The sequence below is a fragment of the Chelonoidis abingdonii genome, chromosome 4 (genome assembly GCF_003597395.2).
Source record: "Chelonoidis abingdonii isolate Lonesome George chromosome 4, CheloAbing_2.0, whole genome shotgun sequence".
In the NCBI taxonomy this organism is placed as follows: Eukaryota; Metazoa; Chordata; order Testudines; family Testudinidae; genus Chelonoidis; species Chelonoidis abingdonii.
In genome coordinates, this window is record NC_133772.1 from 48,005,685 (window position 1) to 48,022,860 (window position 17,176).

A 17,176-nucleotide genomic window follows, 5' to 3' on the forward strand; every position below is an offset into this window, starting at 1 on the left:
GAGGTCTTCAAACCACAATTTGAAGACTTTAATAACTCGGACATAGGTTAAGGGTTTTTATAGAAGTGGATGGGGTAGGGTTCTGTGGCCTGCTTTGTGCAGGAGGTCAGACTAGATGATCATATTGGTCCCTTCTGACCTATGAGTCTATGAGTCTATGAGTCAGTAATGAAAAAATCTTTAAAAAAGCTGTACAATTATTGGAAAAATAAAATATATTGTTATCTCTTGTAACTTAATGCATTTTTCAGTAATAGAAATAGTAGCAAGAACACCTGTAATATTAGAACACTTTATTTAAATTTTATTTTCAAGTACCAGTAAGCAGGTTTGAAAGTAACTTTGAAAAAGTGTAAATAAGTTTTATTTCCTCCTCTCCTTCTCCCTCCCCCGGATGGTTTGCAATTTACTTTAGTCAGCAATTTTTCTGGTTTTTTTTTAATTTACATTTTAATATTCCTAAAATTCATATTTATTCATTTTAATAATTGAAGTCTCCAAATGAGCAACATTCTCATTTAAGTCAGAGAGAATTTTGCTTCATTGAGGACTGTGGAACTTGGAACTTAAGGTCTACTTTTGCTCAAGTCAGTGCAGAGCTGCTTTTGACTCAAGCCCCCTTCCTGCAAACACTGGTGAACATACTCTACACACAGAAGAACTTCCACTGAAGTCACGTGTACCACCCAGTAGGAAAATTTATGCACTCGCATAAGAATTTGCAGCATTGAGACCTTCACTTGTAGCAGGATTGGGCCCCAATTTGCTAGAATTTTATCATGTTTTGATGGCTTTGGTATTGTCACTGAGTGCAGACATAGGGCTAAATTCTGGTACTGTGCTGCACATAGTCACCTATCTGAAAACTAATGTACAGCACTGAAAGCTCAGAATGGAAATTTCTTGCCCAGTTTGAGCTCATTGACAACACATGGAGAGGCCTCTCTATGGTCCTTTTGTGACAGGAGCTGCAAAGCAATTGCAGGGTCCAGGTGTCCGATAGTGTGGTTTGCATGCTTTTGTTTGTGTGTCTCAGGATCTAGCAAGAGTCCATCTGCACAAACTACTCATATTCTTGGCAAATACAATCTTTAGCCCTGATTCAGGGAAGTGCTTGCGCGTGTGTGTAAGTCTTAATGACTACTGTGGGGTTTAAGGTCCCTTCCTCAATAGGAACAGGAGTACTTGTGGCACCTTAGAGACTAACAAATTTATTTGAGCATAAGCTTTCGTGGGCTACAGCCCACTTCTTCGGATGCATGGAATAGAACATATATTGAGGAGATATATATACACATACAGAGAGCATGGAAAGGTGGGAGTTGTCTTACCAACTCTGAAAGGCCAATTAATAAGGAAAAAGCAATCAAGGTAGCCCAGTACAGATTCCTCAATAGGGAATCTTTCCAGAAAAGAGGCCTCTATGTGTGTGTGTTCTGCAAGGGGCCTTAGCATGTATCAACACTGCAGGTCAGTGGCTGAGCCACCTGTGGTATATTTATATGGCAAACGGAGCCCCACAGCAGTGAGTCTCAGAACCTGGGTCTACATTCTTGGGCTTGCAGGTGCTAAGAACAGCAGCGTAGATGTTGTGGTTCAGGCCGGAGCTTGGGTTCTGGAACATCTACATCAGTATTTTTAGTGGTGTACCATGAGCCGAAGTCTGTACACCCGGGGTCTGTGACTCACTGCTGCAGGTTTCTGTTTGCTGTGTAGACGTACCCTGAGACAGGTCTTCTGACTCCCAATCTATTTATTTATCCACTACCACCCTGCAAAGTGAATTTGAAATATTTTAGAATAGGTTTACTGTATAGGTTTACAAAATTTTATTGCTTTGTAAATTTATCCATCAAACAACTCATGTCTTTCAGGTAAATCATTATTTCCGCCCCCCCCTGCAGAGTCCATACCAATGGGTTACATTTTCAAAAGCACCTATGTCACTTTGCCTAAGCCCCATTGATTCATGTATATATGTTACTTACACTTGTAAATTAACAGAATTGTACACACATGTTACTGTACCAAAGGATTTATCTAAATGAAATAACTAAGAAAGAACAGAAACCAGCTGGGTGAGTACATGCATTACTAATGAACTCATAGTATGCATTACCCAGTATTGAGACAGAGATGTTTAAGTGAAATCCAACAGAGTCACTCTGGAGTTACACCAATACAACAGGAATTAGAAACTAACGCTTTATTTTTAGCTCTCACACTGAAGTTTTATTGTTTTGTTACTATTTTATGCAGTTTCTTTTTGTTAGGTTCTTTCTTTATTTTAAATTGTTGTTAATTTCACCCATGCATTTTGATCTTTGTCTTGGCATATAATGTACTTAAATTAAAAGTTATGTTAGTCACTTGTGACCCTAAGTGGAGTCAATGGAGTTCCTCCAGCTTTGTCCTAGGATAAGTAAGAATGGAATTTGGCCATGTGTTCAGATGGTGATATAAATTGTGAAAACCTGTTTTTACATCTTCTCTGACGTAGTAAAAAAATTTAAGCAAATCTGTTTTATTAATGGCCTGATCCATGTCCAGTTGAAGTCCATAGGTGTCTTTCCATTAGTTTTGGTGAGAGTTGGGTTAGACTCTAGAAACATTTGGAAAGAGATTTCACTTGCTCTGTTTGGTAGGATGGTAGCAAGGGCCTATTGATGTTAGACAGGAGAAGCTTGTCTCAATTTCATTTAGTATGTGTCACCAGCACTTTCCTTAACGTACATTCGTATATTGTAATCCATGTTTGAATTTGATCATAAAGATGCTCCATTGTTACACAGCAAGATTAAACTGAGATCTGCCCCTATGGCTGTTTCCAGTAATGAGAGAAGCTAGCATGCTTGTATTTAGAATGAACCCTCATGCCTATTGAGATTTGTTTGAATAGGTTTCCATCACAACAGGTGCACAATTGTTTTATGAGTAAAATATTATCAGCCTTCCGAATTAGCCAGGGCAAAATGCAAGTTGTCTGATTAAATAATCAAACCCAATACTTAAAAATGTATTTGATTTCCACAGGAATTTTATGTTGCTAAGTCCCAGTCTATCATACAGATTTTTCAGTGGAAACTGTGATTGTCTGCAGCATGCAAGTAGCAGCTTGCAGCATAACCAGTTTGGTGTGTTTTACATAATTCATCATAAATTATACAAGACAAAACCACTAAAAAAGCATATAATAATAGGTTTTACTTCTAGTCTAACATTTGTAATCTACCAGTGAAGGTATTATACTGTACATTAAATCAGAAAAAAGTGGGCCTCTAGTGGAAAATAGTTTGAAAGTGTTCTGCGTTCAATTTGGAGGCACATCAGTTTAGAAATATAAAACGCAGTGTTGTTTTTTTAAATAATTCAGTTTATGTGAGGGAGTAGGGGAAGAGAGAGAGAGGGGGAGAGAAAATCCTCTGAATCTGAAGTGCAGCTTACAGTGTGGAGCCCACATATGCCACCGGTTACTGAGTAGTTTGGTAAACACAGACTCAGAGACCCAAGATGTGGATAAAATCTGAAACAGTAGGTTCACTGAGAACAAGCCTTCACCACGAATTGAAAGTGTAACAGTGCAGCTGTCAGACACCAATTACATGCAGGTAACTGTTTATTTTCATATCTGATTCTGTTTGTCAATCAAAGAATGCAATGAATCAGGAGATGGGATCTCATATACAAAACCACAAAGTCAGAGACAGCATCTGGAAGAACTCCAAGCCACAAAAATTAGGGAAGGAGCACAGAGGGAACAAAAACTGTAAATGCTTGCATAGATTCTGCCTCTATATACATTGAATTTAAATAATTGTGTTGATGCATCAGTAATAATAATTGCTGATAAAAATTATAGTCCTTATTTTGGGCAGCAGTATGTTTTAGTAGATGTGAAATTAAATGTAATTTATATTAATTAGGGATAATATGAACAGTATACAAGTGGTTGACATTTCTGACATTTTTAAAGCATACTATGATGTACAAAGATGCTTCTTTTACATTTGTTTTGACTTTAAAATACTGGAGATTGATAAGTGCCCCATATGCGTTCTGTGTGCATAAAGACCACAGTTCTAATCTCAGAGGTTTGAAGGTTATTTATAGGCAAGTTTCACTATACTATGAAATTCATTTATGGGGGTTTATTGTTTATTTAACTGTTTACAAGGAAACTTTATTCTCCAGGCCCTGGAATGCATTCTGACTAACGGCACTAAACCAGCTTCTACTGTTAAAAATGCAGCTGCTGTACTCAAATTGCAGGATTTCAAAAGACAGTGAAATACACAGAAAGGCTTTTACACAGGTTTGTACAGCCAGAGTTTTACTAAGTGAGGAAAAGCCTATAGGGACTTCCAGGTTTTGATTGATAACATAAAGGGAGCACAAACAGAAGTTTATTAAAAAAGGTAAAGAAAATGAAACGGGCATAACTGTTCTGTGGTTTGCTTGAAACATAAGATTTCAGATCCATTAAGAATCAGAGTTCTTTTTAATTTCTAATGAAAGAGCTTCTCTTTACCTTTGGTGCCTAAACATGATGTCACTTAGGCATTTGCCTAACACATAATTGTGATTCCCCAACAGCCACAGGTTGACTGTGGATATCTCTGCATATAGTATCATAAATGTAAGGTTTCCTCCATTATTGTATTTGCAAATTTATTGTATCTTCCTCATTTTTTGTCTCCAGTGACGAGTGGCTACCTACATTATAACTGCAAAGTCTAATCAGGGGTGGCTCTAGATATTTCGCTGCCTCAAGCAAGGCGTCATGCTGCGAGGGGCTCTCTGCCGGTCGCCGGTCCCGCGGCTCCGGTGGACCTCCCGCAGGCACGCCTGCAGGAGGTCCACCGAAGCCGTGGGACCAGCGGACCCTCCGCAGGCATGCCGCTGAAGGCACCCTGCCTGCCACCCTCCCAGTGACCGGCAGAGCGCCCCCCGTGGCATGCTGCTGTACTGGGGCCTGGAGCTGTCCCTGTGTCTAATATAAAAATGAGTGGGCCTGATTTTTCAGAGGTGTGTAGCACTTGCAGCTCCCACACCTACCAAGGGTCACCCAGCTGGAATGACAGCCACACAGCTGCCCCTGCTGTCACTCTTTCTCACTCATTCTCAGTGAAATGTCACTCATAGGCACGGCTGCTGGCAGTGAGCAATGTTTCCCCTTTTGCTTCTCTTCCCACTTACTGTTCCTGGCTTTTAAGCAGGCGGCCAGTGCTTCCTCCTGCTTCCTCTCCCTTTCCCACTACTCCCTTTGTTGGCTACCTTGCTCCCAGTCCCACTGTGCCTGTCAGGGCAGCACAGTGAGGCAGGAATAGGTTATCTGCACTGCTGTGAGGCCCTGGACAGCAGCACATTTCACCTTCAGGACACAGTTGCAGGAGAAACAGGACCAGAGCGGCTACAAAGAAATTCAAGAACAAAAAGGACTGAGAGGAAGACTGCTCTGTTTAGGAAAAAGGGCCAGTGGGAAAACGGGAAAGAGAAAGGAGAAGGTGGCAGCAAAGAGGAGATAGTGATAACAAAAAGAGAAACGAATGGGACAGAGATTGGAACTGAGAGAGGGAAGGAAACTGTTCAGGGGCAAATAGGGGAAGAATCGCCTTATGGTTAATACACATGATATGGCGTGGAGGAGGGGGGGAGGAAGTATATGTCAGGACTCCTGGGTTTAGTTCCCAGCTCTACCACTGACTAGCTAAGTGACTGACCTTAGGAAAATCACATAATCTCCCTGTACCTCATCTTTACCAATCTGTAAAATGGTGTTAATAACATTTACCTACCTGTCAGGTAGGTGAAATTACCTTGTCATGCTGAGATGGCAGTACCATAATTAACATAAGATTATCAAATAGAGGGAGACAGGCTGAATCAGAAAAATGTTGGACACTTAATGTGCTTTAATCTTTGAGCTACACAAGAATTGGTAGAGTGGTAAATAAAAACAAGGACAGGTCAGTTCTGCAGAGAAAGCTGGCCATATGTTGACAAATTGGAAAGGCTTCACAAAGACTTACAAGAAGAATTCAAGATCTGGAAAACCTATCTAACAGTGAGAGACAAAAGAAGCTCAATCTATTGCATTTATCTAAGAGAAGGTTAAGTGGTGACTTGATCAAAGTCTATAAATACCTACATGGGAAAATCATTTCAGATAGCACAGGCCTCTTTCGTTTAGCAAACAAAGGCATAACAAGATCTACTAGCTGGAAGCTGAAGCTAGACATATTTAGACAAGAGATAAAACACACAATTTTAAAAGTGAGGATAACTAACCACTGCACCAACATACCTAAATATGTGGTGTCGTCTCTATTACTTAAAGTGTCTAAATCTTGACTAGATGTCTTTCTAAAAGAGATGCTATATAGCTCAACCAGATGTTATGGACTGGATGCAGGAATTTCTTGGTGAAATTTTCAGGCCTGTGTTATACAAGGAGTTAGACTAGATGATCACAGTGGTCCTTTCTGGTCTTAAAATCTATGAATAGGACTGGCCAGGAAAAAAGACTTCCAGGAATACATTTCAAGGTTTTGAAATATTTTCATCCAAAATCATGACAAAAATCCAAAACAGGAAGTTTTTAGTGGAACTGGGGGTCTGCAATGTCTTGTTTGGGAAACACCAAAATGTGCCCACAGCAGGAGCGTTCTGGTATTGCCAAAATGAAATATGCTCCCTAATTGCCCATGCTTCCCAGGAACCTGGAAATCCTGAGAACCCTGGAAGGCGGGTGGGTGAGCAGACAGGAGACTAGGAAAACTGCAGAATATTTTGATTTTGACAAATTGGTATTTTCTGGCACCGCTCCCTCCCTCCCACCTTTCCCCCCCAAAAAGGTGTGTCAGAAAATTCTTGACTGGCTGTATCTACGAACCTACTTAAACTTGGCAGCTATTAACTTCCATTGACTCCAGCTGTAGTTGTGGTGCTCATTACTTCTGAAAATTAGGACCTTATTTTTGGAATAATCCTGAGGTGTAGAGCCATATTCTGACACTTTTGAAGATAGAAGTGCATAGGAAAGGCATTTTCAGATATGACTACATGCAAACAGGTACCAAATCCTGAGTTTAAATAACAATGAGTACTCAGTGTTAAGGACTGGCTGTGGGTGGGGCTTGGTGAGGGTTTTTGAGTCTATGAGCATGAAATATGTTCATTGTTCAGCCGATAGCTAGCTTTATGTCTGGGTAACTTGCCTCATTTTTTTATATATAGAAATAAATTAGCAATGTTGTTTGTTCTAACCTTCAGAGAACAAGCCTTCATTTTCTGAGGCATAATTAATTTATGTCAAAAGACCAGGTACTCAGTGGATAGTCAGAAATATTATTTGACAATGAATCATCCAGTACTACATACAATACATTTGATGAGCTACTTGTCAAATGTGCTATAGAAAATTGTCAGTATGGCAGTTTTGCCTATGCCATAAAATATTGCTTAAAACAGTGAAATGCATAAAGAACATATAGAAATTTGTATGGAAACTAATATTAACTTACCCTATGCTGAATGAATACATAAAAGCTATTAATATTATGATTAGGTAACAAAAATAAACATAGTTTTGCATTGTTAATAGTAAACACACCCCAACTCTTCTGGAAAAAGCCTGGAAAAGGGGTGGATCTTATATCTGCTTTTAAGCTAACTAGCAAGGTTCTGATGGACTATTAAGGGGAAATGAATTCTTGAGCCAACCATCATCCTCTGAGAATACCTAGATAGAAGCACCCCAGATTGTTAAATGTAGGGCGTGTTACCTCAGTCACTGCAATATATCTCAACTGCCACTGTAAAGTGTATATGTGTTTTAAGCTAAGCTAATGTTCCAGTTTTGGTTGGAAAACTTTAAAACTTGCTGCTTTTTCTCTCTCATAAAATGAGAATGTGTGATATTTAGCTCATGTTCTGGCATGGTAGATTCTCCAGTGAGAAGACAAAAAAACTGATTAAATCATATTATGAGAATTAGAAGGTTAGCTCGTGAAGAGTTAATAATAGTTTTGTCACATTTTGAAAAGAAATAATTTTTTGTAATAGTCTTCTTTATTCTCAATGTTAGCTTAATCATATCTGAGATGTAAATGGTATGCAATATATTGAGCAATGGAAAAAATAACTATTCTTAATAAATATGAATTATAAACACTGAAATAATATTTAAATTTCTATCAACTTTTTGTTGGTCAAAATATGTAGGTTTTTTTTCATGAGAAAGTAGGTTTAAATAATACTTCCTAATTTGTATGAATATTGTTTTTTTTTTAATTAAGTTGTTGCAATTTTGTTTGTGAAAGGCGCCAGATGGATGTCTGTGGAGACTGGAGTCTTTTCTTTACCTATCCCGACCCCAGTTCTGCAGACTGCTCTGCTTGTGTGGATTCTTGAATCTACATAGAACCCATTGACTTCAGTGAGGCACCAACACAGAACATCTTGCAGGAGCAGGGCACTAAATTATACAGCCCAGGCAGCAGCATAAACTTCTCTATACTACCCCACGAGTATGCATTGAAACACACATGGAAGAGCCCTAGAAACGAGAGGGTTATATACTTCTGAACACATTTCATCTTTGTTGTCTTGGGTGAGGCTGCCAAAAAAAGTTCCAATTAGTGCCAAACTATTGAAATGGTTTAGCAAAGTGATATGTAATATTCCGGACCTTTCAGCAGCTCTTCAACATCAGCTATTTTTTCCTTTTGATACAATCACAATGTTGCGTTATCATTTTAGAATCATTTGGTGATTATGCCGTAAAAACAACTGAAAGGCAGAATCTTGAACTTGATAAGAAACTTTGGAGCTTTCTTTTATGCTGACATCACTTTCAGTGAGAATCTATGGATACATGCCTCTAACAAATCTCAACTTTCATGCCACTACTTGATGTTGCAAGTGAAGAGTGAGAAGGGAAATTAAAGGAAGAAACGAATGAAATAATATTAACAATAGTGCAAAAGAGTAGGTTGAACAAGATACATGACTCGACAATGGCTTCAAGAATCCATACAAGGAAGAATGTGTTCTTGCCTAATGGTATGAAAAGAAAACCCTTGAAACCAGTGGGAGTTAAGTACCTGGGTACTTTTGAAAACCCCACCAGGTGCCTATCTCTATCTTTAGATGTCTAAATGCCTTTAAAAATCTAGGGCTTGGGATCCAAAGTACCTAAGTCACTTTTGAAAATGGGCCGTAGGTGCCCAAGTCACTTAGATGCTTTTGAAAGTTTTACTGAGAATTTCTAAGCTAAACTTCCTGTGAATGGGTGTTCAGCATGCTACATAACCCTCAGAGAGAAAGAAGATGGCTCTAAAAGAACATTGTGGAAGTACAAATTCTTCTGCAACCCCTATCAACCTCTTGACTGATTGGTTGGAAAAGAAAGATTGATGCTTCACCTTCCCAATTACACTCAGTGTAACTTTCAAGAAGATTGTGTCTCATGAAGATTTACTTCCAGCTACAATAAATATGTTGATCAAAACATAGCACATACTTTGTACAAAATGAGTTGAAGGGAATTTCACAGGACATTTCATAGTTTTCTCCTTTTTCTGTCTGTCTGTCTGTCTGTCTGTGTCTGTCTGTCTGATCCCGTTTTGTTAGGTTCAGTGCTGTAAGAGGCAAAATAACAAGGAAACAATGTGCGCTATGCAAATAAATCAAGGAAATGTAGCTTTAATGTAGGACTGGGTCTTGATGCCTGAAGAGGAAATGGGATTTGATTTCTCTGTTTCTCCTAAATCCATCTCAGCATTTTTATGGTGTTTAGAAGTGGAGAACTATCAGAGTGGGATGCCTCATTCCCTGCTTGCTTTGGTGTTTCCAGTTGTACTCTGGGGTGCCATTAGATAGAGTACTGTAGATGGTAGCCACTTAGGCCGAAAACCTAGACTTTCTAATATTACATTAACTCTTTTGAATGGTTCATATCTGTATTTCACTCAGTGTTTATATCTCATCTGTAGAGCATTTCTGTAAATACAGATGTATCAAAACAATCTAATAATGTTTTCTGGTTTAAGGTTTTGAGCAGTTTCATTCCCAGTGACTTCATAGTAAATGATTGTGATAAATGTTTTGGTTTGTGATCAGTTTGGTGTAGAAATATATTGAATTTTTAAAATTCCCAATTCTATCTTTTAGCTGCTTCTTAAAAACATCTGGCTAAATGTACTCATGCCTGTGGTTTGGCGTATAATTAGACCAGAATACTGTTAGAACATGGGTAGAACTTTGGTCTGTAAATGTAGGCCATCTCTTTGTTGCTCTGACTAACATGATTTGCGAGTTTGTGTATGTAGTTAAGAAACTGGGTCGATAATTTTGCAGTTTAGTAGGAATTCTAGTTTGCGTGGGGGTGCATTCACTTATGCGAGTTGAAAATTTCTCTGTTGTTTATAAAACAATAAAATTCTGACAATTTCAGAAGGCTTTGTAATATTCCATTTTTTGCAGTAATGAGTTTATCTGCTGAGATGGTCTTGCAGGACAGCATATTATATTTAGCAGATTAGAAATGTCTTAAACTATATTATTCCAATTTTGAGTAAGATTTAGAAGGATCTGGAGGTTTACAAGTCTAAAGCCTTCTTTGTTTGACCACCTAATGCTACTACTAATGTTCATTGCATACGATCTATGAGCCTGATTTAAAGTCCTTCTATTAACTTTGCCAGTCTTTTGGATAAAGTCCTATATATTGTGTATTCTAAATGGGTAAAATGTTGTCTTCCTACACATATCAAAGGCTTTTGACTAAATTGTCTCCTCTAAAGTAAAGTAGGAAGTTTCCTCTTTATGGTTTTTTTTGATAGACAGAGTTTGCTAATGTCCTTGCTTCGCTTCTTCATTATTTATAACCAGAGGGAATAAAAATCTTCAGAGGCAAATATAAGTTTTTCATTGATATACTTGTTTGTATTTGTAAGCCATGAAAGATGAACATGTAATTAAGATTAGAATTAAAATTTATATTTAAAGTATATAAATCTTGTAGTACTAATATTCACTGTATTTATATTTAGACATTTCTGAGTGGTGCAGCTAATAAGTGCTAACTAGAAATACCAGAAGTACCTTATTTTACACGGAAATAAAAAGTGACTATAAGACATTGGAAACCAGGAATAAATTTCATGGGAGCAACTGCTATCCTTTACCCTGCATGTACTGTGGATCTTAGATGCAGTAGAATTACTGCAGTTCTGTTGTGTTTTAGGGCAGTAAGGGTATTCCTAGTCCCCAAGTGAAGGGATTGTTTTGGGACGTAGAGAGTCATGGTGGATGTAGCTGATCTATTACTATGTGAATCCACTGCCTGGCCTATCACAGAGTGGTAGTGCAACAGCTTCAGAGACTTTTGCAGCCCAGTAGCAGCTATGTAATGGCTTCCTTGCCTGTATGGTGGGGAGGATTCTTTCTTTGTCACATGCCCAGATTTTGTCCTTTGGAAAGCAGAATTAGAAACTGATTCTCAGAAATCTAAGGTTTTGCATGCACAAAATGTGTGTGGATTTCAGGCCTCAACTTTCTGACCATCATCCTCTTGATGGATCTACAAAAATTGAAATGGAAATTATTTTTCAAAATGTAGAACAAAGAAAGACAGAAGAGTCACATTATTTGCTGAGCAAACTTTATAACAAAATTAAACAATGGCATTTGAAAAAAGTTCCTTTTCTGCAGCTCATATTTTAAAACCAGCAAGCTTAACATATATGAAGTATTTAGTGCAGGGGTAGGCAACCTATGGCACACATGCCAAAGGCGGCATGTGAGCTGATTTTCAGTGGCACTCACACTGCCTGGGTCCTGGCCACCTGTCTGGGGGGCTCTGCATTTTAATTTAATTTTAAATGAATCTTCTTAAACATTTTAAAAACCTTATTTACTTTACATACAACAATAGTTTAATTATATATTATAGACATAGAAAGAGACCTTCTAAAAACATTAAAATGTATTATTGGCACGTGAAACCTTAAATCAGAGTGAATAAATGAAGACTCAGCACAATACTTCTGAAAGGTTGCCGACCCCTGATTTAGTGTCTAAAAGTATGGTATTGAGACTTCTTTTCCAGCAGCATTTGTAAAGTATTCAGTTGAGATAATGGTATCTTTTTCTTTGATAAGGATATGAAATAATGCCTAAACCTTTTATAGCTTCCTTTAGCTAACTGTTACCAATACCTTCTGTATAATGAGCTAGACAACTAACTAAAACTTATGGCAAAAATGTGTTATACTCCATAAACTGGTTTTATTTAGGGCAAATAGCATCTAAGGAAATCATGAGTCATTATCAGTGACATTACTTACACAAGAAAAATGAATTGAAAATAATTCAGATGAGTTTCATTCTTCAAATAAGGCATTAAACTCACTTTTCTTCTACCTTTATCTGTCTATTTAGATATACAGTTCACCTTCCAAAGTTACCTTATTAAAATAGATATTCAGCACAGACCAGTGGTTCTGCATATGTATTTTAATTAGGGAGCTTTTCCTCCCAAACTGGCATTCATTGTCATTGTGCCCTAATAATGATACATACCAGTTGCAAAAGAATGAAAAATTTTACAGATCGCTTGGATATGTATCATGTTTACGTTCTAAAAATCTAAGATTCATTTTAAAGAGTACTATGTTACCCAGAAATCACTTGTACAAGTCAAAGTTGAACATGGAAACAGAATATTTTTATCCAGCTGTACTGAGCTATGAAAGAATAATCAAAGAAACAGAGCAATTTCAAAATCAATCCTGAAATCTTCATTTACATATTTTTCTCCAACAAACTCCTAATCTTTGTGTGTTGGTGATAAGATCTTAGTTAAAACAGACTGTCATCATTCCTGACTCTGAACATTGTAATTCCAAAAGGTGCACTACCTATCATTATGTAAAAACAGAACAAATAAACTTACAGATTAAAGAAACACATCTAAAAGCAGGAGTTACAACAAAGAAAGTTTCTGTCTTGCAGATTTTACAGCCATATAGAATCACAGAAATTAGAGGTGGATAAGAACTCCTAAGACACACACCAATGCAAAGGCACAAGCACTCAGCTGGTGCAGGATTATTTTCTTATTTTTTAGGGCTTTTTCCCATCTGATTTTGAATAATTGAAGGGTTACTAACTAATCGCTCAGGAAAAAGACATGATGTCTTTAGTAGGTGGCTCAGTGGAATTCTGCTCAGTGAACATCAGTGGTCAACGAAGCAAACAAAATGTTAGGAAGTATAAAGATAGGATAGAAAAACAACATAATGCCATTTATATATATATATAGAGAGAGAGAGAGAGAGAGGGAGAATAGAAAGCCCCCAGCTGGAAAGAGTTCAGTTATAATAATATAATATTTGAAGATATCCTATCTCCTAGAACTGGAAGGGATCTTGAAATGTCATCAAGTCCAGCCCCCACCTTCACTAGCAGGACCAAGTACTGATTTTGCCCCAAATCCCTAAGTGGCCCCCTCAAGGACTGAGCTCACAACCCTGGGTTTAAGCAGGCCAATGCTCAAACCACTGAGCTATCCTTCCCCACTAGGGTAGTTCTAGCTGCCCTATCTTAGAATATGTATCACAGAAGTAGAATGGGTTCAGAGAGAAGTGACAAAAATGATTAGAGGCAAGGAACTACTTCCATCAGAAGAGAGATTTTGAAAAAATTGGGGTAGCTGGTTCAGAGAAGAGGTGTGTGTGTGTGTGTGGGGGGGGTATAACAGATAAACATAAAATAAAGATTTTTATAGAGAACGTAAAACAGGTGATCCTTGTGAGTTTTTCCCATAATACAGGAAAAAGGGGACATTTGGTGAAACTGAAGAGCTACATGTTTAAAACTGATTGAAGGAAATCCTTCTTTCCTACCCCTACTCCTCCCACCCCATGCATAATTGACCCATGGAACTCATTAACCTCAATAAGTTCTTGTGGTAAAAGTTTAGTAGGTACCCGAAAGGCTAACACACTTACATGGATAATGAGAAGACCCACACTTAGAATTTATTTTTAAATAAGCTACATAGACCTTCAGGCCATAAGCCAATCACTAACTGATGGGGTTAGGAAGAAACTTTCTATTTAGGCAAGTTATTATTATTAATAATCTGTTATTCCAAAATTATCTACAACAGGGCTTCTTGCACCTTTATCTGAAGCATCTGCTATGGACTGTTGTCTGAGGGCCTGATCCAAAGCCCACTGAAGTCAAGGGAAGGTTTCCTGCTGACTTTAGTTGGCATTGAATCAGGGCCAGAGATAGGATACTGGATGAAGTGGTCCACTGATCTGATCTTCTGTGATATATCCTATATTGGGACAGTAGAGGTAATAGAAAGGTGCAATTCTTCTCTCGCAGTGATGTGTAAATGCCTCTGAACAATTGTACCAGAGTAAAAATGGTGTGAAAAGTGAATCAGGACCATGGAGTAAGAGGTTCTATTGGATTAAAAAAGAAGCAAGTCAGAATAGTAAAAGAACAGTTTGTTAGCTATCAAGAGTATTATTAACATTATGGTTGTTACTGGGAGGTTTGACCAATGTTAAGATAAACATCTCTGCTCTTCCAGCCACAACTTTACTGATCTTGGTGTTTGAACATTTGAATAAAAGACAACCCCCTCACCCCTCCACCTGACACACAATACTTGAGGCCCAGTCTTCAAAAGGAAAAGTGCTATATATATTGGATGTCCCACATTCCCAGATGAAACTCCCTTTCTCTTGCTGTGTGGCAGCTTCCAGCATTCTTAAGCTGAGAGTTGAAGAATAAGGCTATTGATATGGAACCAGTTGTATGGCCTTTTCAAGTCATGGAAAGTAAAAGGTGTAGGTTTTCAAACCTTTTTACTACTTCGTTGTATCTCCTTGAAAAAGCTGTAACATGGGCCTGCTATGCTTTGTGGTTAAGGAATGAGCTAGGGTAGTCTCCAATAGTAAAGGGAAGTTTGATTATGTATATTTTAGCTCAAAATTTCACCTTCAGTCATAAAACTAGTGTAGGGAACCTTAATGAGCCTGACAGGGGTACGGACACAGTGAAATGTGTTGTTGCAGAATGGTAACCCTGTATATTTATCGTTACTATACACTATATAAAGCTCCAGAAATTCTGCCATCTTTACTATTGCAACTTGTGGCATCTTGGTGCTGCCCCTGTCTTGTATCCAGCAGCTCTCCTGTCTCAGAGAGGTACATTTGGTGACATTGCAGCACAGGAGTGACTGCATTTTCTTTTTACCCGCAGGCCCTTAAATCTTTTGTACTTTCTGATATAAATTACAAGTGATATTGGGACAGTTCCTCGGCACTTCCCCAGTGGCACAAATGAGCCAGAAAGCCAGCTGCTCTACAGTAGTTTCCGGCTGGCATACTGGCCTCTTGGGACCATAGCCGGCCCAGGTTAGTTTACCATGAAACTGCTCTAAACTATGATAGGGACAGGGACAACAATAGAATTGGCCCCAGGAGCTGCTAGCCACAAATTGCTCTTGTGTTTTTTCCCTTTACCAGTGCCTGTCACTTATTGGACACAGCTGAAGATTGAGCCCAGTAAGTCTATTTTATATCTTGCAGTTGCTAGAATAGTCAGTGTAATTGACTCTTGTTTATGCCACAGTGTACTATGGAGTATCATTTGTTTGTTCCCACTGTTTCATTTTAACTCTCTGAAGGTGACAGTTATACTGGTGTGATAGATTTCCTGTTTATTAATTCTTTAACATTTCCAGCTACACTGTGCCTTTAGTAGCTTGTTTTGTTGGATCAACGTAGTCCATTGATAGAGTCTTTCCTTATCAGCCTATTTCTTTACATGTTGTTTACTCCTGTCTGTATGTTTGTTTGTGTGCGCACGTGTCCAAACATACAGTGAACTAGAAATAGTGCATCTGGCAAAAAACCGAATTCTGCTCTCCAGTTACACCTGTGCAAGCTTATTGACTTTAATGAGATTGAAGAGATGTAACAAAGGGCAGAATTTTCTCCACACAGTACATCAGTTTTCAGCTGTGAACATCACAATCAAGTGTATTCAATACCTAATCTATCTTGACCTATTATTATATATTTAATATAAATATGATAAAGTATATGTAATGAATAAATTATCTATATAGTTACTATATTACTTTTCCAAATATTTATATGCTTAAAGGTTGAAGAGAGTAAGGTACTTGTTTTCTTCCAGATGACCAGCCACTATAGCTGGATAATCCAAATGAATAGAGGATGAAAAAAACCTCACACCTTCATCATCTAGTTGTCTTTCCAGGACCTTAAAATGATCTACTTTATGGAATTTCTTTTTTACGTATGTTGTTGATTATCACATGGACTACAATAAATGGAAATCCTCCATCATTGTTCAAATCATCCTTTGCCCTGCTTCTCATAACTCTTATCCTGTAATCAGCGCGGTGTATATTTGAGATCCATGAAAAGGATTAGATTGTATAATGCTAGTGATTTCACAAACAGCAGGTAAATGTCATTCTGATGAGGAAATATTTGTAATTTGATGCCTGGCTGAAGAGCATTAGTGGGTGAAATTCTGGTAAAAACAGACACTGGAATTCTTCCTCTTCATCTAACTTAGTGCTTCACAGTTATTAGTGTATTTCTCTTCCCAACGCCCCTATGAGGTAAGGAAGTATTGTTATCTCCCTTTTATAGATAGGAACTGAAGACCAGAGAGACTAAGTGACTTGGCCAAAGTCACACAGGAAGTCGGACAGAGCAGTGAATTGTACCTCGATCTCACATATCTCAAGTTAGCGCACTAATAACTAAACCATCCTTTTGCTTATCTTGCTTGTGTAGCTTTACCTGAAGCTTCTTGGAATTAAATCTTATATATTTAATACAAGTAACTGTTGTTTTTCTAACTCTTGTCTGTATTCTTAATAATAATTATTTCCAATACAACACCATCCTGTTCATTTTATCTGGATTACCAATGCAGTGTCCTAGATTACATTCTTCTGAGCTGCCGGTCAAAATTCCTCACTTCTCTTTTCCCTTCGACCTCTTATTTTCAGTGTTTGTCTTTAAATCACTATTAACACTACTTTCTACCTTTGGCCTTTCCTGTCTCATCATCCTCTAACTTAGGGAGAACGGGATATCTATTATTG

At 38.0% G+C, this 17,176-nt stretch overlaps 1 protein-coding gene across 38 annotated transcripts in view; it reads left to right on the plus strand.

The window, feature by feature from the left end:
- The window catches only part of SOX6 (SRY-box transcription factor 6), a 473,353-nt gene that overhangs the window by 260,455 nt on the left and 195,722 nt on the right, over positions 1 to 17,176 (plus strand). The gene's annotated exons all lie outside the window — the stretch shown is intronic.